This window comes from Acomys minous (genome assembly GCF_964271855.1).
Source record: "Acomys minous genome assembly, chromosome: 2".
NCBI lineage: Eukaryota > Metazoa > Chordata > Mammalia > Rodentia > Muridae > Acomys > Acomys minous.
The window spans coordinates 147,928,942-147,956,911 of record NC_140484.1 but is presented as its reverse complement, the minus strand read 5'-3'; the positions used below and the strand labels follow the sequence as shown (position 1 = coordinate 147,956,911).

At 45.4% G+C, this 27,970-nt stretch overlaps 1 long non-coding RNA gene across 1 annotated transcript; it reads left to right on the top strand.

The window, feature by feature from the left end:
• The first annotated feature begins 127 nt into the window (after window positions 1–127).
• LOC311592520 lies at window positions 128–27,970 on the top strand. Its single transcript, XR_014777434.1, has 4 exons — window positions 128–275; window positions 1,010–1,144; window positions 24,081–24,154; window positions 25,813–27,970. It is a non-coding gene; the product is annotated as an uncharacterized lncRNA (long non-coding RNA).

The window sequence follows — 27,970 nt, the reverse complement described above, 5'->3', positions numbered from 1 at the left end:
TTAACTGACAAGAATCTTTAGTGTTACTGTGGTCCTTTGTTGTTTTTGCCCTTTGTTTGAATGTGATGGGGGGGGGTGGCCGGTTATTTTGTTTGTTTTTAACGTAGTAGGTTTTTTTCGTGGGGGTGGGGGTGGTTGTGTTTTATTTTTGCTTGGAGACATGGTCGCATGTCACCCAGGCTGGCTTCAAACTTATTTTTAGCCAAAGATGATCTTGAACTTCTTCCTTTGTCCACCGCTTGAAGGCATGTGCCACCATGCCCAGTTTGAAAGTGGTAAGTGGCTCATGTGTCTGTGGGGTCTTTAAGGCTGCACTGACTTCTGTCCCTGTGTGCTAGTGTGCAGTCATGACACTGGAACAAGGGGGTTGTGTACTAGCCAAGGGGGTGGAAAGTATCTTAGAGTTTCGGCGCTGAGAACACCTGGGTCACTCAGAGGAGTCCGTTTACTGTCTTGGGTCTCGGTTTTCTCATATGTAAAATAAGGGGTACCCCTGAGTGTGACAGTGCACACCTGTAACCCTAGCTCTCTCAGGATGCAGTGGCAGGCAGATTGTGAGTCTGATTCCAGCCTGGGCATCATAAGAAAAGAAAGCTAAAACTGGGTGAGGCGGCACACACTTGCAATCTCAGCATTCGGAAGGTAGAGAGAGACGAGGGGGGGGGGGTCAAACGTTCAGGGTCTTCAGCTACAGAGCACTTCTAGCACTTCTAAGCCCTGGATGCGAGAAATCCTGTCAAATAAGTAAGTGAATAAATGTACAACACAAAGGAGTTTGACCATTGGGGATTACAAAAATTATAAAAGGCTTACAGAGGTCTACCAGGAGTCTGTGGTGGTTAAGAGGAACCCTCACCTCATCCTTTTCCCCTTGTGGGTGCATTGCTGCAGATTCCAACAGAGGGAGATAGATAGAAGACAGACAGACAGACAGATCTCTTTCTGAACCTTCATTTAGCACTTGCCAATTTATACATTTTTGAAACTAATGCCCCTATTTTTTCTGCAGAACTTGGAATTCAGAGAAAACACTCCTGAGGCCACAGCTCACCTGAAGCCAGCTCTGTAGCGACCACTAAGGAGACCCCAGGACTCCTTCCAGATCCAGTCCTCCCCCTCTGTGAATGCACACGTGGCCGTGCAGGTATAGCTGTGCCTCGGTTACATACATCCTGTCGGGATATGTATTGGGTATCCATTCTGAGTTGATCGGTAAATGAGTGAAGATGAGGGGTCTGAGACTCGTGCCACAATAACAGCTAGCTGAATAATTAGACTTCCAGAAAAGTCTGAGGAAAGACAGGTTTAATTAGGGCAATGACTCAGGGTCAGAGTACTTTTATCATAGCAGGTGGTGATGGGTAATGACACCTCCCATCAAGCCTCTGGCCAGATGAGCTCCCTGTCTGTCAAGAGCTGCGGATCAAACAAGGCCCAGGTGATGGTTCAAGTTCGTAAGCGTAGCCCTTGGAAGACAGAGGAAGTTGCATTTCTGTGAATTTGAAGCTAACCTAGTCTATGTAATTAGTTTCAGCCAGGTTACATAGTGAAACTTTGTTTAGAAACAAAACAAAGCAAAACAAAAAGCCCAGATCCTGACTCAGAAAACAAACAAACAAAAGGAGCAGAGAAACATGCATGCCAGGCGATGTTTGATGTCACAGACTGGCCTAGACCGCCATAGACCGCCATAGACCGCCATAGACTGGCGTAGACTGGCATAGACCACCATAGACTGGTGTAGACTGGCATAGACTGGCATAGATGGGATAGAATGGCGACTTACAAGCAACAATAATTAATTTCTTAGAGTTCTATAATCTAGAAAGTCAAGATACCCGCAGATTCAGTGTCTGAGGAGGACCTACTTCTATAACTTTTGTACTGCATGTTTCTACAGTAGAAGGTGTGTAATGGTTTAAATACGAAATGTCTCCCACAGGCTGAAGTATTTGAACACAGTCTCCACGTGGTGACGCTGTTCAGGAAAGTTGTAGAACCTTAGGTTGTGTGGCACGCCTACAGGAAGTGGATCGCTAGAATCCAGCCCCACGGGTCACAGTCCAGCCAGTCTCTCTTCTTTTCCACTGCACACCCACCTCTTGTTTTTTTGAGACAGGGTTTCTCTGTGTAGCCCTGATTGTCCTGGAATCTTGCTCTGTAGACCAGGCTGGCCTCAAACTCAGAGATCCAAGTGCTGGGATTAAAGGCATTTGCTGCCACCAACGGTCAATCAAACCTGATTCTTTTTTCTTTTCCTTTCCTTTTTTTTTTTTTTTTTTTTTTTTTTTTTTAGATTCATTTATTTATTATGTCTACAGTGTCTGCCTGTGTGCCAAAAGAGGGCACCAGATCTCATAGATGGTTGTGAGCCACCATGTGGTTGCTGGGAATTGAAGTCCAGACCTCCAGACCTTTGCAAGAGCAGGCAGTGCTCTTAACCTCTGAGCCATCTCTCCAGCCCCTCAAGCCCGTTTCTAACCCAAATTCTCCCCCTTTGTGTCTCTGCTTCCTGTTCTGTGGAGATTTGAGGAGTCCCAATGTGTTCTGGACATAGCTCTGCTGTGCCTTCTCTGCCCTTGTAGGTTTAGGTTATGACTGCTCAAACTGTGAGCAAGGTAAATCTCTCTCCTCCCTCCAATTTTTTTTCTGTAAGGTGTTCTGTCTCAGTAATAAGAAAAAGTAGCTATACTCAGGTGAGGCCTCTTTCTTAAGGGTGCTAGCCCTCTTCGTGAGGACTCAGTTTCCACGACCTCTCAAGTGCTGGGCATACAGGATAAACTCCACTACCCAGGAGTTTATCCAGTGCCTAAGGATGAGCCTAGGCTTCCTGCATTTTAGGCCAGCCCTCTAACAACACAGCCAACATCTCCAGCTCCCATAGCCTCACCTAAAACAGCTGTTTTCTTTTTATTTTTTAAAAAGATTTTATTTATTTATCATAGATACACAGTGTTTTGCCTGCATGTACGCCAGAAGAGGGCACCAGATCTTATTATAGATGGTTGTGAGCCACGGTGTGGTTGCTGGGAATTGAACTCAGGACCTTTGGAAGAGCACCCAGTGCTCTTAACCTCTGAGCCATCTCTCCAGCCCAAAACAGCTGTTTTCAACCTCTGGGTTGTGACCCCTTTGGGAGTCTAACGACCTTTTCCATGGGAAAGCACAGACATTTATATTTTGATTCATAACAATAGCAAAAATTATGATTATGAAGTAACAGCAAAAATAATTTTATGCTTTGGGGGGGTCACCATGTGAGGAATTGTGTTAAAAGGTTGCAGCATTAGGAAAATTAAGAACCACCGTTCTAAGACAGGGCATGGTGGTGGTGGTGGTGGCGGCTGCGGAAGCGGCCCAGCGCATGCCTTTAATCCCAGGCAGAGGCAGGATCTCTTGAGTTCGAGGCCAGCGTGGTCTACAGAATGAGTTCCAAGACAACCAACCAAGCCTACACAGAGAAACCCTGTCTTGAAAAAACAAAAGCAGCCGGGTGTGGTGGTGCACACCTTTAATCCCAGCACTCGGGAGACAGAGGCAGGTGGATCTCTGTGAGTTTGAGGCCAGCCTGGTCTACAAAGTGAGTCCAGGACAGCCAGGGCTAACACAGAGAAACCCTGTCTCCTAAAACCAAAAAAAAAAAAAAAAAAAAGAAGAAGAAAAAGAAAAAACAAAAGCAAGAACCCAGAACAAAGAAACACTGTCCTAACACATCATCCTGAGAGCTGGGTTTTCAACAGAAAACCCAGGCTAGAGGAGGCACAGTCAGGTCCTAGAGTGGTTCTGTGGGTGCTAAGGGCCTAAAGTTCTGACACTGTCAACCCCGTGGAGTGAGAAGCACTGCTGGCAATTCCTAACGTGTAAGTTTGCAGGTTGGTTTGCGGTCTAAAAGCTTTGACCTCAGAGCTGGCTTTCCCAAGACGATAGCAGCCACTGCCTCTTACCCCACCCCCACACCCCCAGGGAAGATCCGGAAATGACTATTCAGACTACAGAGTGGCCTAAATATTGCATAACTGCCAGTTAGGGGAAGGCACCTGCTGGAGGCAAGCACGGCAGACACAGCAGCGGCTTGGTTTCTCTTTTAAACGGTTGATGGTAAAAGGCTTTCCTCTTGAGAAGGAGGCTTGAAGGCAGAGAGGGCTAGGAATGTTTAAGGACTTTAAAGATGGATGATCCTGAGGTTTTCAATCTGTTGAGCTGCATACACACACACACACACACACACACACACACACACACACGTAAACAATAGATAATAAACACACCACCTTTAGGCTAACAACTCTCAAGCATCATGATTTCATCCCACACTCTTATATAAACAGCTCCCAAATTGCTGGCTCGGTTGACAGCTCACACCTGTATTTGGAATTGTATTGTTCTGAGAGGTTGTGGGACCATTTAGACATGGGCCTAGCTGGAGAGTCAAGCCATTCAGGGCAAGCCTTGCGGGGCTGAGCCTACTTTTTTGTTTGGTTGTTTGGTTTGTTGGTTGGTCACCTTAGCTGTCCTGGACTCACTATGTAGACCAGGCTGGCCTGGAGCTCACAGAGATCGGCCTGCTTCTGCCTGAGTGTTGGGATTAAAGGCGCATGCGCCAACTTGCCCAGCCATACCTGAGCCTGCTTCTATGCCCAGAGCTCTCTGCTTCGTAGTGAGTGATGTAACTCGTCACTGCGACCTAGAGCTACTGTCTCTACCACACCTGTTCTGCCATGGTGTATTGAACCCTTCTCCTCCTTTGTGTTGTTTTTCTTAGGTATTTGGTCACCATGTTGTGAAAGTAGCTGACACACACGCACTTCTTCCGGCTTGGGTGGTTTTGTTCTCTTAGAGATGCTGGGGATGGGATCCAGGGGGCCTTGTGTATGCTAAGGAAGTGTTCCACCACAGAGCCACACACACACACACCCAGGCCAGCAAGTGGTTCAGTGGGTACAAGTACAAGCTTGGAGATCTGGTTCTGATCCCCAGTCCCAAAACTGGTTTATATGCACACAGATATTGATACTTAAAAATTGGGACAGAGGTGTTGGTTTTTCCAGATAGTGTTTTCTCTGTGTATCTTGGCTGTCCTGGATTCACTTTGTAGACCAGGCTGGCCTTGAATTCACAGCAGTCCACCTGCCTCTGCCTCCCTGAGTGCTGGGATTAAAGGTGTGTGCCACCACGCTCAGCTAATACTTTAAATTTTTTAAAATATAAGTTTTTTCTTTTTTCTTAAAGATTGTATCACAGGGTGGCCTTGAACTTGTTTTGCAGCAATACAGAGATGGAGCTATGGAGCATAGGGGACTACATGCTTTATGGCCTATTTGGTTTTTTGTTTGTTTGGTTTGGTTTGGTTTGGTTTTTCAAGACAGGGTTTCTCTGTGTAACAGCTCTAGCTGTCCTGGAACTCTCTCTGTAGACCAGGCTGGCTTCGAACTCACAGAGATCCTCCTGCCTCTGCCTCCCGAGTGCGCCTCTTTGGTTTTTATTAGTGTGCCATTAAGTCCAATGTGGAGATCAGCCAGGTTGTCAAACTCTTCAAAGGACTCTCCATTGAGAAGACAGTTCCACACTCTGCTGCCCTCAGAGACCTTGGTAGGGCACTTTATTTCTCATCAGGAAGCTCAAGAGGCTCAGTCTTGCTATAGGTTACTAACACTCCAGCTCCAAATAGAGGACTTGATGGTCCATCATCACCCACGCCCGTCGGATAACAGGCGCCAGGGTTTGAAGACTAAACCAGAAGAGAAAGGCAAGACTGCCTGGTTTTTAGCATAAGCATTTCCCCCTTTCTATTCAAAACATCCGCTTCATCTCTGTAACAGTACTGTCCAAATTCCATCCCTCAAAGGTAGTCCCATAAGATATGAAAATAGGAGTCCATTAGGTCCGTGTGTGTGTGTGTGTGTGTGTGTGTGTGTGTGTGTGTGTGTGTGTGTCCTCTGTATGGAAACATTCCCTGCTGGTAGGAGCAGGTATCTCAAGAACCTCATGAAACTAAAAAAAAAAAGAAAAGCACTCGCTGAAAGTTCACAAAAATTACAAGATTCCTTGAAGTTCTGTGGGTGACAGACAATCCCAGGGAGGAAGCCCTTTGGGAGAGATGCCTGCAGGTTGTACAGGAGACCCCAATGCTGCGGCTTTGGTGCTTTGCCTGCATCATTGCTGGGGTGATCTTCCTGGTAACACAGCTGCCGTCATGCGCAGCCGTCTGTGCTCCTTTATGCTCCTGTATAGAACCCCAATAAATCCATCGACTCGCAAGCTGGACTCAGGTAGACTGTCTTCCGTCACCACTCTCTGCTGGGATGAGCAGAGACTCCAGGAAACAGCTTACAAGGCTTACAACGAGCCCCTCGTGGAGAACAACAGGGAAGCAATTGCGTTTCTACCAACCCTGTGCTTTTTACTTACTTGACGGGAGAGCTGTTTTTCCCTGGGTATTCAACACCTCACAGAGCAGGTGTTCCTTTGATCTCACTTTGGGAATCATGCCGGAGCGTGTGATGATGTCACCTTTTGCTCTCTACGTGCTTAGGAGAAAAATTATGAAATCTGCTAAGCAAAAGAAACTCAAAAGAGATAGCACAATTTCCAGTATCCCTGGCTTTCTAAGAAGCACAGGAATGACCTTGGGCAACAAAACATTTGACACTATTCACAAAACACCCATTTATCATCATTATGATTGTTATGTACATAAAAGAAAAATGTCAACTTGTGCCGCTTGGCTATTGAACTTCATCTTATTCTGGGGGGTATTTTTATTATGTTTTGTTTTTATTTGTTTTATTTTGAGGGATGTGTGTGTGTGTGTGTGTGTGTGTGTGTGTGTGTGTGTGTGAGAGAGAGAGAGAGAGAGAGAGAGAAACCTGTGAGTGTAGTATGCACATACACTCATGTATGTCTTCTCTATGAGTGTAGTATATGCACACACGTATGTTGTCTGAGGGTTAGGGTTAGGATTAGTGTAAGTACACCTGTGTGTTATCTTGAGCGTAGTATGTGCATGCATGTATGTGTTATCTATTAGTGTAGCACAGGCATGCATGTGTTATCGATGAGTGTAATATGTATGCATATGTGTGTTGTCTATAAGTATATGTATATATGTATTGTCTATAAGTATAATATATGTGCACATGTTAGTTGTCTGAGTGTAGTACGTGCATGCATGTGTTATTGTCTATGAGTATAGTATATGCATGTGTGTTACATGCATGTATTATCTATGAGTGTAATATATGCACACATATGTGTGTTGTCCATAAGTATAGTACATACATGCATGTGGATGCCAGAGGAGGACTGAGGTGTCTCCATCACTCTTCCCTTATTCCTCTGACTCACAGGTGCTCCTTGAACCTGGACCTTGCAATTTTCAAGTAGTATGGCAGCCAGGAAGCCCCAGTGATCTTCCTGTCTCCACTCCCCAAACAGTGGGATTGCAGGTTACAAGACCACTCCTGGTTTGTTACATGGGTGCTGAGGTCTAAACTCGGGTCCTAGGTGGTTGTACTGTTGACCACTGAGCCATTTCTTCAGCCCTGCTGCTCTGCTTGTAGGGAATGGCAAGTAGGTTTTCTCTGCCATGACAGCTTTCATCAGTGGGTAGAAGATGACCCAAGTACTGCATCGAAAAATAAGGCGTTCAGTAGTCTTAGTGGGGAAAAATAAATTGTGGCTGATTTTTCTTCTCTCTCTCTCTCTCTCTCTCTCTCTCTCTCTCTCTCTCTCTCTTTCTTCTCCCCTTCTCCCTCCCTCCCTCCCTCCCCTTCCCCTCTTTCCCTTCTCTCTCTCTCTTCCTTTTTCTTTCTTTCTTTTTTCTTTTCTTTATTTTTGGTTTTCAAGGCAGGGTTTCTCTGTGTAGCCTTGGCTGTCCTAGACTCCCTTTGTAGACCAGGCTGGCCTTGAACTCTGCCTCCCTGAGTGCTGGGATTACAGTCTGTGACTGGTTCTTAATGTCAATTGTAGTGTAGATTAATAGAAAACAGGGAAGGTTGTAGGTGTCCTCAAGAAGTAAAAAACCTGCCTTTAATCCCAGCACTCGGGAGGCAGGGGCAGGCGGATCGCTGTGAGTTCAAGGCCAGCCTCATCTACAAAGTGAATCCAGGACAGCCAAGGCTACACAGAGAAACCCTATCTCAAATCCCCCCCCAAAAGTAAAAAACCAAAACAAACAAAACTACCCATGTTACTTTTGAGTGCACATAAACACACAGTAAATAAATAAGTATAATTAAAAATGTTTTAGAAGACAATGTGAGCCTGGCTGTGGTGGCAGAAACCCGTACTCCCAGCACTTGGGAAGCCAAGGCAAGAGGACTGCCACAAAGTTGAAGCCAGTCTGGGCAACTTAACAAGACTCTGCCTTAAAATAGCAACAACAAAGACTCAGTACAATTGAGTATCTAAGATAATTTCATAGGGTCAGAAAATGGAGAATTGTTTCAAGTCACAAAGTCAAGATAATCACTAGGCAGGAACTGAGTGGGCCTTGAGAGGGCAGATGAGACCCAGGAGGCAGTTCTCTGAAGAGGTTGCCAGCCCCCAGCAGGCCTTGTGTGTGTCTGGGCAGTGAGCCTCCACATTGCTTCATTCCTGGCACACTTCCTGCGAGGATGCGATCCAATCCTTTATCAAGTTCAGCTTCATGCAATAGAAAGTTGAGCCATGTATGTAATTTTCAAAAAAGATTTATTTATGTACTTTATGTATATGGGCCTTTCATCTGCGTGCACGCCTGCATGTGGAGGGCATCTTATTTGATGGAACTGCAGCTATAGACTTATGAGCCATTATGTGGGTGCTGGGAATTGAACTCAGGACCTCTGGAAGAGCTCTTAGCTATTAAACCATGCCTCCAGCCCCTCTACCACATATACAGTTTCAAACTGTCTAGTCACACATAGAAAAGTAAAATGAGCCTCAGTAGTAGAATGCTTGCCATCCATTAATTCAGGTCCAGGATTTTTATACCCAGCAGTGCAAAGAAAATCAGGTGATGTATTTTATGTAACAATATATCCAAAATATGATTCTTTTTCAGACAGGGTTTCTATATATAGCCTTAGCTGTCTTGAAACTCTATAGACCTGGCTGGTCTCAAACTCAAAGATTTGCCTGCCTTTGCCTCCCAAGTGATGGGATTAAAAGTATGCACCACCACTGCCCGGCCAAGAAGGCTCTTTAATAGGTCCATGCTGTGCAAGCTGGCCTGCCGCTTGGGCCATATTATCCAGCAGACCCAATGGTACTTGAAGTGGCAGCGGCAGATAGGGGTACTGTTGTGAGCCTTTGGAAGGCCCCGTAAGTGACCCATAGTGGAGGCCCTTGACATTTGAAAGCAAGGTCTTACTGTTACCCGAAGACAACTGTTCTCCTTGTTAAAGGCAGCTCTTGGCTTGCTATTGGGCCTTAGTAGAAACTGAACATTTGACAGTGGGCCACCAAGCTACCATGCAACCTGAGCCGGCCGTCATGAGCTGGCCGGCCCACCGTGCCTTAAAATAGGACGTCCGCAGCATCGATCCCTTATCAAGTGGAAGTGGCATATACATGATCAGACCCTAGGAGGTCTTGGGGCACAAGCAACTTACATGAAGAAGTTGTACAGATGCCTATGGTTTCTACTCTTGTTTGTTTGTTTGTTTGTTGTTTTTGTTTTTTTGAGACAGGTTTCTCTGTGTAGCCTTGACTGACCTAGACTCACTTTGTAAACCAGGCTGGCCTCCAACTCACAGTGATCCAGCTGCCTCTGCCTCCCGAGTGCTGGGATTAAAGGTGTGCGCCACTATGCCTGGCTCTATGTTCCAATTCTTGTTATAATACTTCTGTTCTCAGGCATCCACCTACGGCATTATGGGGTTGCCCTGTGAACTAAAATGACCAAAGCAGCCGGGTGTGGTGATACACACCTTTGATCCCAGCATTTAGGGAGGCAGAGGCAGGCAGATCTCTGAGAGTTCAAAACCAGCCTGGTCTACAAAGCAAATCCACGACAGCCAAGGCTACACAGAGAAACCCTGTCTTGAAAAACCACCACTACCACCACCACCACCACCACCACCACCACCACCAACACCACCAACAACAACACCAACAACAACAAAGGGCTGGAGAGATGGTTCAGAGGTTAAGATGACTGATTGATCTTCCAGAGGCCCTGAGTTCAATTCCCAGCAACCACATGGTGGCTCACAACCATCTATAATATGATCCTATGCCCTCTTCTGTTATGCAGCCAGAGCACTGTATACATAATAAATAAATAAATGAATAAATAAATCTTTAAAAAAGAAAAAGAAAAAAGGAAAGAGACAGATAAATTATATATATATATATATATATATATATATATAGAGAGAGAGAGAGAGAGAGAGAGAGAGAGAGAGAGAGAGAGATGACTAAAGCACATATTAAAAGTTTCAAAAGAGGGCCGGGCGTGGTGGCGCACGCCTTTAATCCCAGCACTCGGGAGGCAGAGGCAGGTGAATTGCTGTGAGTTCGAGGCTAGCCTGGTCTACAAAGTGAGTCCAGGACAGCCAAGGCTACACAGAGAAACCGTGTCTCGAAAAAAAAAAAGTTTCAAAAGATAGCTGGGCTTAGTGGCACGTGTCTGTAACTCCAGCACTCAGGAGGCAGAGGCAGATAGATCTCTGTGAATTCTAGGCCAGCCTGGTCTACAAAGATTGTTCCAGGAAAGCCAGGGCTATTACACAGAGAGACCTTGTCTTGAAAAACAGAACAAAGTTTCACAGATTACAAGCAGAATAAGTGCACTTGTCACTCTGACTCTTTAAGTGTTTGACTCCAAAGCATCAAGAACGTGTGCACACTCAAATCCTTGTACACAGAAATTCTGGATTTGTATGTAGCCTGTGTGCAATTGTCTGAGGAAGAAAAGACTAGGGCCTGGCCAACTGATGCTCCTGTGTGCTATGCAGGCACCACCCAGAAGTGGACAGATACAGCATTAGAACCCCTTTTTGGGTCACTCTGAAGGACACTGGTAAAAGGAAATCTTCACACTGGGCTGAATTTTGGGCAGTACATATCTCTCAAGATAAACTAGTCATGTTTTATATGTTCAGTCCCCACAGTGTTCTATGGCTATCATCCTGTGTGTGTGTGACTGTGTGTGTTTATGTGTCTCTGTGTATGTGTCTCTGTATGTGTATGTGTCTGTGTGTGGTTCTGTGTGTGTGTCTATGTCTGTGTGTGTGCCTGTGTGTGTGTATGTGTGTGTGTGTCTGTGTATGTGTCTGTGTATGTGTCTGTGTGTGGTTCTGTGTGTGTGTCTATGTGTCTGTGTGTGTCTGTGTCTGTGTGTGTGTGTCTGTGTATGTGTGTGTGTATGTGTGTACCTGTACACACCGATGGAACCCAGGGCTTAGCATGATAACGCAAACTCTTGTAACTGAACTACATCTCCAGCCAATCACTATGGAAGGCTGTCTATGTAGGTGAGAACCAAGAACTCCAAGCAACTAACGTTGTTAAGGCCTTTCTCCCTTCTCAGCTGTTAACCTTTAATTTCCTGGGAAATCTCACTAGAAATCCATTTCTAGTGTAGTCTTCGGGGCTCCTGGCTTTACTTCTCCAGATATTAATCCCATGTAAAGTATCTCTGGAGCCTTCCTACAAACTCAGTTACCAAGAAAATGAGGGGAATTTCTTGGCGACCACTTGAGAGGTGACTTGAGAGCCACTAAGATAGTATTTGAGGTGAGTGACAAAACATCTAATCCTAGCTCCTCTCGAGACGCCCATCCCACAATTGGCTTTGTCGTCTTCTTTCTCTGAGCATGTACTACACTCAGACAACTAACATGTGCGCATATATTATACTTATAGACAATACATATATACATATACTTATAGACAACACACACTGTTCCCTTACAGCACAGGTCCTGGCATGTTTGCGTCCAGAATCATGCCCCTATACCACCACCCCCACCCCATGTTGGGTAACTCTGATGTCCCCAGAAGTTAGCATCTTCCGTTGAGCTGCCTCTAGTTAGATACAGATAGTCAGTCATGGCGCTGGGCCTGGATGGTGGGAATGAGCTGTTTCCGTGCTCACAGTGTGTGACACCGGATACACGCATTTTTATCTATGATCCAACCATCCATGTGCTCTACAACCAACTTTACTTCTGACACTTACTACCCGGAGTTAGCACAGACCCACAAGATAAGGAATTCAGTGCCCCAAGACTGTTCCTAAGTCAGATATCCATCACAAGCCCTGGGTGTTAGGATAAAGTGGCGAAAATGAATTCTGGCAGGCTTGGGTGTGCTGCTAAGAGATCACACCACGCAACAGACCTAACGCAAGAAGTTTATTAGGGGTGCGGAGAACAAAAGGCCATCTCGGAGTGGGGACATGAGAGAGAGAAACAGACAGACAGACAGACAGACAGACAGACAGAATGAAACGAGACAGAGAGAGTGACTTGGAATGGCTGGGACTGTTTAAAGGGGGCACAAGTGTTGCTATGCACTTGTGGAAATGCTCCACACCTGGCAGCAGTGGGCGATAACAGTGACATAAGCTGAGTTGCTAAAAGGCAGGCTGGCACAGAAGCCTTGATTTACAACACCTGGGTGTCTTGTATTTCTTGCGTTCCAACAATAAATTGAGGGATTTATTTATTTATTTTTTTTACAGTTATTTGTGTGTGGGCACACATGCACATGCCACAGTGTGTATGTGGGTCACTTGTGTGGGACAGAGGACAACTTGTGGGAGTTGGCTGTGTCTTTCCACACAGTGGGCCCAGGTCATTAGGCAAGCACCTTGACCTATGGTCTCATCTTGCTCACTCTAAACCCTTGCGTGGAACTCAGGAAGTCACTTTTTAAAACCACTGCTGGTTTATTATAAAGCATACGATTCAGGAATGCTGAGTGGAAGACAAGCATAGGGTTGGGTGTGGGTAACAGGGCTGAGAGCACCGTGTCTCTCTGTGCACCATCTTTCCGTCACCTTCAAATGTCCCCCTGACTAGAAGCTCTCCCAGCCTCTGTGGAAGGCCCCAGCACAGGTATTGCTGGTTCAGGATGGAAGGGGGAAAAAAAAGCTCGCTTCAGAGAGGCTTAAAAGTGAAAGCTTTATTTTCTGTGCATGCAGGGAGGTGGCCAGTTTGGGATCTGAGCCCTGTCCCTGAAGGGAGATTGTACAACATTTTTAAAGGATAGGAACTCAAATTGAGGGGGAGTCAGGTGGGCTGTTCTATTAACCAATCATGTTTTGACACAAGGGGTTAAACAAGGAAGGAAATAGGTGACTGGGCCTTATCCAGGTCACCTGGTTTCAGAACTCTTGGCTCAGCCTTTGCAGTCAGGTCCCCTGCAGGACTTTGGCCCAGAATTTACAGTGATAAGGGAACAAAGAATTGGGCAAGCTTCTTCTTGTTGTTGTTTTGTTTTGTTTTTCGAGACAGGGTCTCTCTCTGTGTCCTGGACTCACTTTGTAGACCAGGCTGGCCTCGAACTCACAGCGATCCACCTGCCTCTGCCTTCCGAGTGCTGGGATTAAAGGTGTGTTCCATCATGCCTGGCCTGATTGGACTAGCTTTAAGTTAAGACAGGCAACACGTCAAGACTTGTGTGCCTTAGTTTAGGTAACAGGAAAACAGCAATTTCCCTCTTTACATCCTTTGCTGGTTAACAGACAAACATGAAACAACTGAGGAAGCAGGTTAGGAGTCTGGGAGCATGAGCTCAGTTTTGTCCCTGTCAGTAAGATAGAGGTTGTTCCAGAAATGGCTGGACTCAGGCAACAGTCTCCTAACAGTATGGGAAAACTGGCAACCGAATTCTGTCTCCAGCCTTTCTCTTGTCATTGGGGCTGGAGGGATGGGGCTCAAAGTTCCAATCTTCCTCACATGGTTACTTCCCAGGCCCCATTCTGAAGCTATCTAGGGGCCCACCAAGAGGCATCTGTTAGCATAATTTGGGGTACACTTAAAAGGGGGCCCATGAATAACAAAAGTATTCCTCTCAGCCTACCTTTAAGGAAATTCCAAGGGTTTTAGTACCTGTGGGCCAGGAAGTGGGAGCATTCCTAATCTGGGGTTTGTGGAGCTCAGTATCAGCTTTTTATTGGTCAAACAGGAATACTATTTTAGGCAAGGCTACAAACATCATTTCGGGGTAAATGAGAATGTTCTTGTCAAGGTAGCAAGCAGACCTTAGGAGCCACTAACTAGCATCAAAATACATCGGACCAACTTCCAACACAGTTTTGCTTTTCCTGTATAGCCTTGCCTGTGCTGGACTCGATTTGTAGACCAGGCTGGCCTCAAACTCAGAGAGATCTGCCTGCCTCTGCCTCCCTGAGTGCAGGTCTGTGCCACTGTGCCCAGCTTCAAAGTAGTTTTGATTTGTATTTCCCTGATGACTAAGGATGTTGAACACTTCAAGTGTTTCTCTTTTGAGAACTCTTTACTTAGATCTTGTGGTAGTTTGAATGTAATTGACCCCCCATGGGCCTATAGGGAGAGGTGCCATTAGAATTGTGGCCTTGTTAGAGGGAGGTGTCATGGCGGGGGTGAGCTTTGAGGTCTCATAAATACTCACGCCACACTCAGTGGCTCAGTCTCCTTCTGATGCCTGTGGGTTAAGACGTAGAACTCTCAGCTCCTTCTCCAGCACCAGGTCTGCCTGCACACCACCATGTTCCCTACCATGATGATAGTGGACTAACCCTCTGCACTGTAAGCCAGCCCCAGTTAAATGTTTCCCTTTATAAGAGTTGCCGTGGTCATGGTGTCCCTTCACATCAATAAAACCCTAACTAAGACAGAGGTTGGTGCCAGGGACTGGGGTATAGCTGTGATAGGCCTGACTGTGCTCAGAGGAATATGGATGTTAGAACTTTGGGTTAGGAAAGCAGTGGACTGCTTATTGGACCATACTAGTAGGAACATGGGCAGTGGAGCTTAGGGTGATGTGGGAACCTGAGGGCGTGAGGGAGACAGAGTCACCAACTGAGGAAACACTCTGGAGCCCAGCACTGAATGCAGATATATATAGATAGATAGATAGATAGATAGATAGATAGATAGATAGATATAGATATAGATAGATAGATAGATAGATAGATAGATAGAGATAGAGATATATAGATATATAGATATATAGATATATAGATAGAGATAGAGATAGATATATGTGTGTGTGTGTGTGTGTGTGTGTGTGTATGTATGTATGTATGTATGTATGTATGTATTGCGCAGCAGCAAGCATTTTTATACAGTCTTTGGACCAATGGGGAGTCACATGAGCTCTGGGAGAGCCAACCACCCCACTGGCCTGCCATCACCTGGGGAAATCTCCATGCAGACAGGGAAAGCAGCCCCCAGCCTGTACTGAGGCCATTCTGAGGTTCTACTAGTTTGCTAGGATCCTCTGTTTTGTGTCACAAGGTATGCCAGTGGATATGAGCACTGCTACTGTGACAGTGGTGTGCAGGCCTTCCTCACCGTCCGCTGGGCCCCACCCCAGGGTGCAGTACCCACAGGGTGACGTGAACTGTGGGGGCCTGGCTCAGGAGGCTTCAGAGAGGGCCTTCCTCACCATCCGCTGGGCCCCACCCCAGGGTGCAGCACCCACAGGGTGACGTGAACTGTGGGGGCCTGGCTCAGGAGGCTTCAGAGAGGGCCTTCCTCACCATCCGCTGGGCCCCACCCCAGGGTGCAGCACCCACAGGGTCACGTGAACTGTGGGGGCCTGGCTCAGGAGGCTTCAGAGAGGAATTTTGATATATTGCCTTAGAGACCATTCTTGAGATATTTTGGTGAAGAATGTGGCTGTTGCCCAGTGTGGTGGTGCAGACACTCCGGGAGCAGAGGCAGGTGGATCTCAGAGTTCCAGGCCAGCCCGGTCTACAAGGTGAGTCCAGGACAGCCAAGGCCACACAGAGAAACCCTGGCTCAGGGAGGGTGTGTGTGGAAGAATGTGGCTGCTTTTTGCCCTTGTCCAAAGAGTCTTGCCTGAGGCTAACGTGAATAGATTTGGATGAATTGCATTAGCAAAGGAAGTCTCAAAGCAACCTAGTATAGACTCTGCCGTGTGGTTACTACTGTTCTCTGTTTTTAAAAACATTTTATCTATTTTTATTTCATGTGCATTGGTGTTTTGCCTGCAAGTATGACAGTGTGAGTGTGTCCAATCCTCTGAAACTGGAGTTACAGCCAGCTCTGGGTGGCCACGTGGGTGCTGGGAATTGAACCCAGGTCCTCTGGAAGAACAGCCGATGTTCTTAACATCTGCACCATCTTTCCAGCCCCTACTGTTCCCTCTTATGAAAAGTGTTTTGACAAAAAAGAGTAAGCCGAGCAAGGAAAAACACAAAATGTACAGATTGAAAAGAAAAGGGGCCAGCACTCAGGCAGCCAGAGGCAGGCAGATCGCTGTGTACTTGAAGGAGGCCATGTTCCCATCCCAGCAAGCAGCAGAACTTGGCAGCTTCAGCCCTGTGGTTCTGGCTTTAGAGTCAAAGACAGAAGAAAAGAGATTATGGATTCACCCTCTGAGACTCTGCAGCCCCTCCGCTAAGACCTACCTTAGCTCCCAGCATGACTGTAGCTCCTCTGTCAACACCAGCTCTTAGCACATAAGAAACCATTTTGACTCCAAGTCTCCATTTTGACAATAAGGTGAAAGTAAGTTCAAGTCCTCAGGCCCCGCATGCCTGAAACCAGGAAGGTTCAATGCTTGCTGCTTAGAATGAAGCAACAGATGGTAAATATTCTAATTGGGCTGAAGATAAATGATGTTCTACTAAAGTTAAGGTTGCAACATCCTGCTGTGTTCCTTACTCCCAGAGAGCCAGATTCCCCCAAGAGCTCTCCTACCCTAAATCCCAGACAATCAGCTTAAAATGCTTTGTCTAGGCACCTGGTTACAGTGTGCTCAGAACTGGTCAAAATGATGTTATGCTGCCCTCCCCGTTGCTTCCCACCTGGTTACCTGGTTACGGTTTTTCTTATTAAAAGCCTTAGAAACAGACCATGGCCCTGACTGGCCAGTTCTTGTTGTGTATTCAGGAAAACGTCTATCAATCTGAGTCTGGTGTCTGAGTGGTCAGTATGCAGCTATTCCTGAACCCTAACATGAGGAAAGCTGTTGAGGCCAGGCCTGTGGTAGAGGTGTCCTTGCATGGAGGCCTAGAGAGACCATTGTGTGAAAATGGTTATAGACTCTCCCTCCAAGACCAAGGGAAGCCACTGTGGCAAGGATGTCCCTGCATGGGGGCCCAGAGAGGCCAGTATGTGAAGCTGTGAAGGTGACCCCAAGATGTCGGACATGCCAGAGCTGGGATACCGGACAAGGACAGGGAGTGAAGCCAGCCCAAGGGAAAGAAGTGTGCTGTGGTCAACAAAGCTGAAGGGAGTTGGAGATCTGAAGAGCGTTTTGATGTCAGACATTGAGATGCAGAGTCTGGAGTTTGCCCATCTGGATTTTGGTCTCACTTTGGTCCAGTATTCCCTCACTGTGCTCTTTCTCCTCCCGTTTGGAGCAGTAACGTATATCCTGTGCCATTACATGTTAGAAGTGTATGGTCTGCTTTTTTATTCTGATTTTATAGGGGATTATAGTTAAGAGATTGCAGGAGTCTCTGAAGAGACTTTGAACTTTGGCCTTTTAAACAAGCTGGGACTTTTACAAACTATGGGGACTTTTCAAAATCAGACCAAATGCATTTTGCATTATGGTGTAGTTACAAGCCTATGGGGGCCAGGGAGTGGAATGTGGTAACTAAGACAGTTCTGGACCCCATTTTAATTGGGTTATTAATTTTCTAGATGTCTTGTATGTTTTTCTTTCTTTCTTTTTTTTTGTGGGGTCTTATTTTGATTTTTAGTCCTTTCTATAGTTTAGACTTTAGCCTTCTATTGGATGTGTAATTGGTTAAAAAGAAATAATAATTTTTAAAAAAAATCTCATTTATAGGCTGCTGCTCTGCCCCCATGACAGTCACCTTTGCTGTACAGAAGCTTTTCATTTTCAGAGGAATTCCTTCCCCTCGCCTCCACCCCACCTTTTTTGTTTTGTTTTTGGAGACAGGGTTTCTCTGTGTAATCCTAGATGTGTCCTGGACCTCTGTAAACTAGGCTCACCCCAAACTCAGCCAGCCACTCGCCTCCACCTCCTAGAATTACAGGCACGCATCACCATGCCCTGTTGCTAGGGTCCTATCTATTGATTATTGATCTTAGGACCTATGGAACTGGTGTTCTGTTCAGAAAGGCTTTTCCAGTGCTGATGAGTGCAAGACTATTTTTCACTTTCCCTTCTGTCAGAGTCAGGGTAACTGGCCTTATGTTGAGGCCTTTGGTCCACTGGGAGTTAAGTTTTCTGCAGTGTGATAAGTATGGATCTATTTGCGTTCTACGTGTGGCCACCCAGCTTGGCTAGCATCATTTGTTGAGGATGCTGTCTTTTCTTTTTTTTTTTTTCCCCAGTGTGCATTTCTGGTTTATCAAAAATCAGGTGTCGATATGAATTTATGTCTGGGTCTTCAGTTCTATTTCATTGATCAACATGTCTGGGTTTTGTTTGTTTTGTGCCAGTACCATGCTGTTTTTAATTACTATATCTCTGTAATACAATTTAAGATTAGGAGTTGTCTTACTTTGGGTTTCTATTGCTATGATGAAATAACAGGACCAAGCACAAGTTGCGGAAGAGACAGTTTATTTGGCTTACACTTCCATATCACTGTGCATCATAGAAGGAAATCAGGACTGGTATTCAAACAGAGCAAAAAACCTAGAGGGAGGAGCTGATGCAGAGGCCATGGAGGGTGCTGCTTACCAGCTTGCTCCCCATGGCTCCCTTAGTCTGCTTTCTTATAGAACTCATGAAAAAAATTGTTCCCTTTTTTTAGATTTTCCAATTTGGTAGAGTAGAGGTTTTTAAAGTATGTCCTTACGAGTCTCTGGATTTCCTCAGTGTCTGTTGTTAAGCCCCACTTTTGTGCTCTGACTTTGTGACTTTGAGTCTTCTCTCTCCGTCTTTTAGTTAATTTGGATAGGAGTTTGTCAATATTTTTTATTTTTCTCAAAGAACCAATGTTTTGTTGATTCTTTGTATTGTTTTTTGTTTGTTTGTTTGTTTCTATTTTATTGACTTCCGCCCTGAGTTTGATTATTTCTTGCTGTCTACTCCTTTTGGGGTGTGATCTCTTCTTTTTGTTCTAGAGCTTTCAGGAGTGCTGTTAAGTTACTAATATTCAATCTCTCTAAATTTATAATGTAGGCACTCAGTGCTACAGAACTTGCCTCTTAGCACTGCCTTCATTGTGTCTTATAAGTTTGGGTATACTATGTTTTCATTTTGTTTTTCTTTCTTCTTTCTCTCTTTTCCTTCTTTCTTCCTCTCTTTGCTTTTGTTTCTTTGTTTTGTTTTTGAGACAGAGTTTCTCTGTCTAATCTTCACTGTCTTTGAACTCCCTCTGTACACAAAGTTGGCCTTGAACTCAAGAGATGCACCTGCCTCTGCCTTCTGAGTACTGGGATTAGAGGTGTGAGCCACCACTGCCTAGTGTGTTTTTATTTAATTCTAAAGTTTTTAATTTCTTTCTTAATTTCTATCAAGCCATTTTCTTTTCTTTGCTCTCCTTCTTTGTGTCTTGCATTTTCAACAGGTGACCTTCCTCCTGAGTTTTAGGCGAACCCCGCAGGTCGGGTCATGTATATATGTATGTGTATGTATATATACATATATGTGTGTGTATATATAATCACAAATTATATATAATTAAAAAGAAGAAAGACAGAAAGAAAAGAAAATGGCTTGATAGAAATTATTTTTAAAAATAAATATATATAATTTATTTGTTTGTATTTTATGTACATTAGTGTTTTGCCTGCATATATAAGGGTGTTGGATCCCCTAGAACAGGAGGTACAGGCACTTATGAGCTGCCATGCGGGTGCTGGGAATTGACCCCACCCAGGGTCTCCTCAGTGCTGAGTCACCTCTTCAGCCCCAACACTGGCTTGCTTCTTGTGTTCATTTGCTTGGGATATCTTTTTCCATTCTTTTACCTTAAGGTGATGTGTATCCTTGATGTCATATTGTGTTTCATGGATGCAGCTGAAGGATGGATCCTATTTTCAAATCCAATCTGTTAGTCTGTGTTATTTACTGAGGCACTGATACTATTGACATTGAGAATTATCAATGAGCAATGTTTGTTGTTGAATGTTGTTATTTTGCTGTGGTGGTGTGGGGTTTTTTTTTGGGGGGGAGGGGTTGGTATTTTGGTTTTTTGTTGTTGTTGTTGTTTGTTTGTTTTTTGCCTCTCTTTTGATTTGCAGATCTAAATTTATTCCTTTTCTTTTTTTAAACATTGTTTTGTTTTCTAAGACCAGTTTCTCTTGGCTGTTCTGGTCTCCCTTTGTAAACTAGGCAGGCCTCGAACGAACTAACAAAGATCCACCTGCCTCCGCCTCACAAAGGCTGGGATTACAGGTGTTGGCCGCCACAGCTGGCCCTGTGCTTTCTTTGATGTGGTCAGCCTCTTCAGGTTGAAGTTTTCTTTCTAGTCCCTTCTGTAGAGCTGGATTTGTAGACAAATATTGCATTTTTTTCTCCATTTATTGTGATTGAATGTTTTGCTGGGTGTAGTCGTCTGGGCTGACATCTGTGGTCTCTTAAAATTTATAGAACATCCCTCTGGGCCTTTCTGGCTTTCAGAATCTTTCAGATTCTTTGTTGAAAAACCAACTATTATTCTAATAGGTCGGCCTGCATGTGTTACTTGGTCTTTTCCCTTGTAGCTTTTAATATCCTTTCTTTGTTCTGTATGTTTAGTGTTATTATTTGTTATGGGGAATATGTATTTTGTGGTCCTGTCTATTTGGTATTGTTTTTGCTTCTTGAATCTTGGTAGACATTTTCTTCCTTAGGAAACTTGCTTCTATGATTTTGCTTTGTTTTGTTTTGTTTTTTGAAACAAGGTTTCTCTGTTTCTAGAACTTTTTCTGTAGGCCAGCCTAGTCTCCAAAGGCTGGTCTCAAACTTAGAGATCTGCCTTCCTCTACCTCCTGAGCACTGGGACTAAAGGTATATGCCACCATCTCTTGGCTAACAAATCTCTTTTTAAATTAATTTATGTACTTTATGTATAGACGCACTCTATTTGTGTGTACACCTGCAGGTAAGGAAAGGGCTTCAAATACCACTATAGATAGTTGTGAACCACCATGTGGTTGCTGGTAATTGAACTCACGGCCTTTGGGAGAGGCTCTCAACCACTGAGCCATCACTTCAGTCCACTTTTTTATTATTTATTTATTTTTATATTTTTGGTTTTTCAAGACAGTTTCTCTGTGTAGCCTTGGCTGTCCTGGACTCACTTTGTAGACAAGGCTGGCCTCGAACTCACAGCAATCCACCTGCCTCTGCCTCCCGAGTGCTGGATTAAAGGTGTGTGCCACCACCACCGGGCCAGAAATAAATCTTAAAAACAAAAAAAACCAAACAACATTCCCTTATGTCAACTTAGTGTAGGCAATCTCGCTCAATAATACTCCCCAGATGATTCTAGTTGGTGTCAAATTGACATTTAAAACTAACAATCACATTGGACTTTTCAGAAAAAGAACCCCTGTTCTATACCCAGAGTACCCGGAAACACCAGCTGTGTTAGGTCTCAAACCTGGGGCCAAATGGCTAACTAACGTACCTATTTAACATTTCAAAGCTGACCTGGCTACCAGGTTCTCCCAGCATCCCTTAGTCTCTGCCTATTACAGGGTATGGCTGGCATACCTGGCTCCCTACTCTAAACTTTTTCAGCCCAGGGCCTGGGCTGTTTTCTCCCCAGCTGCTCTTCCCTATACAGTCCAGCCATTTTGCTTACCTGGCCCTTCTATCCCTCTACCCTTTGCTCTCTTGGTCTGGTGGCCCTCCCTCTCCCCTCCCTCTCTCCTCACATGGTCCAGCTGAGGGTCATGTTCACTCCGGACTCTCCCAGACGTCTCTGCCTCTGGCTATGCTCTCCCTCATATCTACAATAAACCCTCTCTTCCACCATACTTAGAGGTAGTCATGTCCCCCTTTCTTCCTTTCCTTTCTTTCTTTCTTTTTTTCATTCAGTGAGTCTTACTGCAAAGAGGAAAATGTAGCTCTTATGTTACAATTGCCTTATGTACATCTTACAACATCCCCTCCCCCTTTCTTTTTGATGCTAAGGAGAAAGCCCAGGGCCTCGTGTAAGTAAGTGGTCTGCCTCTGCAGCCCAGACTCTCTTCTGTTTGGTAACAATCTTTATCTTTGCCATCTGTTACATAGCAGGTGTGCAGTATAATTCTCGGCTTCTGTTCTCCTTAGCTTCCTATTGCTGTGGTAAAACACTGTAAAACACCGTGACCAAACACAACTTTGAGAGGAAAGGGTTTATTTGGTTTATAGGTTAATAGTGGAGGGAAGCCAGGGCGGGAATTGAAGCAGAGACCTTGGAGGAATGCTACTGCCTTGTCTTTCCATGGCTTGCCCAGCCTGCTTTATTATACAACTCAGGACGGGGTGGGATGGACCATGAACTGAACCTGTCAGCATCAGTTGTCAAGAAAATGCCCACAGGCTTGCCTACAGGTCCTCAGCTGAGAGTCTCTCTTCCAAGATGATCCTGGGCTATGTTAAAGAGACAGAACACTAGCTAGGACAGCTTCCTTTAGAGTTCTGTGTGAAGAGAATGTAACCTTGCCTTAGTCTGGGCCCCAGGTGAAAACAGCCTTGGGATGCTTGACCCCACTGAGACTTTGTCTCTGCAAACTGATAAACATGTTAGTATGGGCCGAGGGAAGAAGGATTGGCCCAAGACAAAAGACAGGGCCAGTGATTCCTGCCGGAACTGGGGGGGAGGGAGGAGGGTAGGGAAATGCGGACACAAAGATTAGGGAACCGGCTGGGCATGGTGGCGCATGTCTTTAATCCCAGCACTCGGGAGGCAGAGGCAGGTCAATCCCTGTGAGTTCGAGGCCAGCCAGGTCTGAGACAAGGACAGCCAAGGCTACACAGAGAAACCCTGTCTCGAAAAACAAACAAAACAAAACAAACAAACAAAAACAAAGATTAGGGAACCGGAGAGGAGATGGAGGTTCCTGCCCACGGCGGCGCTAGGAGTTTCAGCTTTGGCGGCGGCTGTGGTCTCGGTGGATACTTCCAAGTTCAGTCCACAGACAGTGTGGCTTCTTCTGTCCGATAGATGATCTGCTAGACTCCTGAGAATTACGTCAGGGGAGCCGGTCGTAGTGGCGCACGCCTTTAATCCCAGCACTTGGGAGGCAGAGGCAGGTGGATCGCTGTGAGTTCGAGGCTAGCCTGGTCTACAAATCGAGTCCAAGACAGCCAAGGCTATATAGAGAGACCCTGTCTCGAAAAACAAAACAAAACAAACAAACAAACAAAACATCAGGGGAATTGCCCCATGGAATTGATATCCAGAAGATTTCATTCTTGTTCTCCTTAATCTCCTTTCCCTTTTATTTAGAGTAGTCAGGTTGTGAGGAAGGTACATGCCTTTAATAAATCCCTAATAAAGTAGAACTGTCAAGGAATCAAGCCAAAAGTTAATATGTTGTACTTTCTTTTTGTTTCCTTAAAAAAAAGATTTATTTTAGATTTTTTTAGCTATATGTAATGTTTGTGTGTGTGTGTGTGTGTGTGTGTGTGTGTGTGTGTGTGTGTGTAGGGAATGTGTGCTTGTGAGCACAGGTGCCCATGGAGACCAGAAGATGTCAGATCCCCTGGAGTTAAGAGTTACAGGTGGTTTGACTTGGGTAGTGGGAACTGAACTCAAGTCCTCTGTGTGATCAGTAACTATTCTTAACCTCTGAGCTATCTCTTTAGCCCTTTTGTTTATTTGGCTGTCTGTTTGAGACCTGGCAGCTTTGAAGGCTGGCCCTCTTATGTCTCCTAAGTGCTAAGAATATGTTCACGCAACACCCCCCACATGTGTGTACAGCATATGTACAAACACCCACATATGTTTATATCCACCTCTGTACACTTAGCAGACACACAGTTAATGCTTTCGTTCTTTCTATCACCTCCTTAAGGTCCTGATAGCAGCTTGACGGCACCATGAAGCACGAAGGGAAGCCTCGGCACTCTAAAAGTCCAGTTCCCCTGTGTAAGTTATGAGTTTCCACCGTGGGATGTTCTCAGTTCTGCAAAATCACACGCTCCAACATCAGAGCTGATAGATGGAGCATAGCCGGGACTAGCCAGTCAAGGTCTTTGCCCTGTGACCAGTGTGCTAATAAAATGGCAATTCTGGGCTGGGGATGTACCTTAGTACCTGCAAGGCCCTGTGTTTAATCCTTAGCACCGAATGCATATATAAATATAAATATGAGAGATTAAGGATTCATACCTCTTGAGACCAGTAGCCCAGGTGGCCTGTGGTTAGGAGCTGTCATTGGAATGTTAAAAATACAAAAGTTTTGTGGAAGTGCTAGCTCAAGGGCCTGAGGCATCACAGGGTCTCTCTGTGTAGCCCTGGCTGTCCTGGATTCACTTTGTAGACCAGGCTGGCCTTGAACTCACAGTGATCCACCTGCCTCTGCCTCCCGAGTGCTGGGATTAAAGGCATGCGCCACCACGCCCAGCCCCTATTTTTAATTTTATTTATTTACTTATTTTATGTATATCAATGTTCTATCCGCATATACACTTACATGCCAGAAGAAGGCACCAGATATCACTATAGACGGTTGTGAGCCACCATGCGGTTGCTGAGATTTGAACTCAGAACCTCTGGAAGAGCAGCCAGTGCTCTTAACTGCTGAGCCATCTCTCCAGCCTGATTTGTTTTACTAGTGTGTATATGTGAGTGTAGGTGCTCATGGACACCATAAAGGGGCATCAGATTCCCTAGGAGATGGTGTTACAGATGGTTGTGAGCCACCCAATATGGCTGCTGGGAATCAAACTTGGGCCCACAGCAGGAGCAGTAGTCATTCCATGGCTGAGACACACCTCTCTAGGCCTTGTTTTCAGGGCTAATAACTACACCATCCAGGTTAGGAAGGACAGTCAGCTTTACTCAGCCTACTATTCACATGTTAATCTCATCCTTAACCACTTGGCCGATATGTCTGGAAACCTGTCTTCCCATCTATCTGGGTCTCCTGTGGCCCAGTAAAGTTGACATATGTAATCACCAGTCATAATGCTGTCCTTTTAGCCTCTCCCTACCTGTATAAGCACAGACACACATAGGTGCTGTCAAAGTCAGCACCTGTACTAAGACTAGAGAGACACAGCTGTGCATCCATTTGCCTTGCTGATATTACAGCTAAGTGCTCCGTATCTCAAACCATTTCTCTCTTTACAGTCAATAGTAGGACAGATACTTAGCAGTTGGCCAAGCTTCACCTCCCAATAGAGAAAGAATTATCATTATTAATTTAAACGCCCTGTGGGAGGTACCAGATACCTTAAAATTCTATCACTTACTAGCTGTGTGACTGGACCACGTTACTTAAGTTTCTGAGGGCAATTTCTTCCTATGTAAAAAAATGGGAATTTGGTAATATTTAACTCCAGTGAGAAATAAATATAACACATTTGTAGTAGGTGGGTGGGCCTTGTCATTTTAATAAAATACCACAAAAGGTAGTGCCTGCTTTCAGAGCAGGTGGCAGAGGATCAGCCTGTCACTAGTGTATCTCCTGTTCTGGTGTTTGCTGGGAGCAAATGCTTCCTCAGTGCTTGCTGTCCTCGGAGGCCGGACCCTTCTTCCTCTATGATTCTATTATTTTCATGTTCTTGCTTCTCTTCCCCGAGGTGATGTAATACCCGGCCATCTGCTGCTCTCCCATCTAAAAGCCACTGCAAACCGCGCTTTTCTGGAAAACGCTTCCAGGACCCTGCAGGGAACATCCCCTGAGAGGCGGCGCGCTGGGCATAGTCCAAACACCATGCTCAGCAGCATGACCTTCAAGTCATTTCACACAAAAGACTTTGCAGAACGAGCTCTCCTTTGACTCCTTGGCCTGGGACCTAGCAATCATTTTAGTTATGGCATTAGAAAGCCTGACTTAGCACTCCCAATACAAGAAGAAGCCTGATATATTTTCCCCTCCCAGACTCAGTAAGCTTGATAAAGAGTTCTGCTCTGACATCTCGCTCTCTCTCCTCCTTCTCTCTCTCTCTAAAATACAGGCTGCTCAGACAATAGGTTGATTGTTAGTTACAATAAATAATGTGGATGTAGGTCAGTTGGAAGAGTCCTTGCCTAGGATGCATCAGGAGTTGGGTTTGGTCTCCTGCACTCAATAAAAGCAGGCATGGAGGTTCACGTGTGCAATCCTAGCACCCAGGAGATGGAAGCAGAGAAACTCAAAGTTCAAGGTCATCCTTAGCTATCTAGCCACTTGTGGCCAACCTGGGCTACATGAGACTCTGTCTCGGTTTTTAAGTAGATTTGTTTGTTTGTTTGTTTGTTAAGCCAGGGTTTCACTCGGTAGCCTTAGCTGTCCTGAAACTGGATCTGCAGACCGGGCTGGCCTTGGATTTACAGAGATTTGCCTGCTTTTGTTTCCCTAGTGTTGGCATTAAAGGCACCAGCAACTATGCCTGGCTCAACTTAAAAAAATAAAATAAATAAAAGAATAAATGATAGGGGAAGTTATGGGAGTTAAGTCTAGCTGTCACCTGGGGGAGTCTCTGCTAGGTCAGTAGGATAGTGGGAATAAAAAAAGCAACTGAGCCGGGTGTGGTGGCACACACCTTTAATCCCAGCACTCGGGAGGCAGAGGCAGGCCGATCACTGTGAGTTCGAGGTTAGCAACTCAAACTGTTCTGCAAAGCAAATCTAGGACAGCCAAGGCTAACACAGAGAGACTCTGTCTCAAAAATCAAGAAACAACAACAACAACAACAAAAAAAGCCAAGTGACTGAGGATCCGGCAGACGATCAATTGTATGAAGCCCACAGAACCTCACCATGAGCAGTTAGCCCAGGTAAATGTTAACCAGTGTGTACCACACTCTCCTCTACTTTACCTTTTAACATCTCCGCCTACACTCTCTCTCTCTTCTGCCCTGTGCCGTCCACTCTGACCTGAGCAGAGCTGCTTACGAGGGCTGGTGAGGACAAGGCCCCTGAAGACAAGCCCAACAACCTGAGCTCAGGCCCAGGGACCCACATGTGGAAAGAGAAAAGTTGTCCTTTTACCTCTCCCCACACCCTCATCAGAAACAAAAAAATGCTTAAGGGTGCGTGCACGCATGTACAGCCTCGGATTATAAAGCTGGGACGAAACTGAGCACACCTGCAGACACGCTAGGGAAAGAGGAATACACGGGGTACCTTTTTTTTTTTTTTAAAGCATTAAGTGACAGCTGTATGAACAGTAAATAGGAGTTGCCAGAAGAATTTAGTTATGTAATCTGCATCTCATTTACATATATCTCTCTGGTTTAATAGTGAGAAGACAGGAGCTAATTTCATTAGCATCTGTAGTAGATATGGTGGTGGCTGCTGGTAAGTGCAGCACTTGGGAGGCTGAGATGAGAGAGGGCCAAATTCAAGGCCAGCCTGGGCTGTGTAGGAAGCACACAGAGGAAGAGTATCTTCAGGTAGCTAAGGGCAGCCAGGGGAAATCTCCACTCCTCCGAAGCTTGTGTTCCTCACTTTACAAGTTGCACCCAATGTCACGTGAGCTGGTGAGTGTCCTCCTGTTATTTATTTGTTCCGAGAGCACAAAGGTGACCAGCTGCAGCACGTCTTGTGCCCTGATTCACTGGAACTTGGCCTGCGCTGCACGCTGAGGCAGCCTGGGTGGAGGTTTCAAATGTGTCATGAGGTTTTGCGGCCAAATTCCTCCTGCACCAACTTGAAAACTCACTATAAAAATAGCCCTTACTGAGGCAGCCTGACCTGTGACAAAAGCCTCCTAGCTTGGAACAGAACAAGAAAGTTACTGTGCTTTATCGCCGC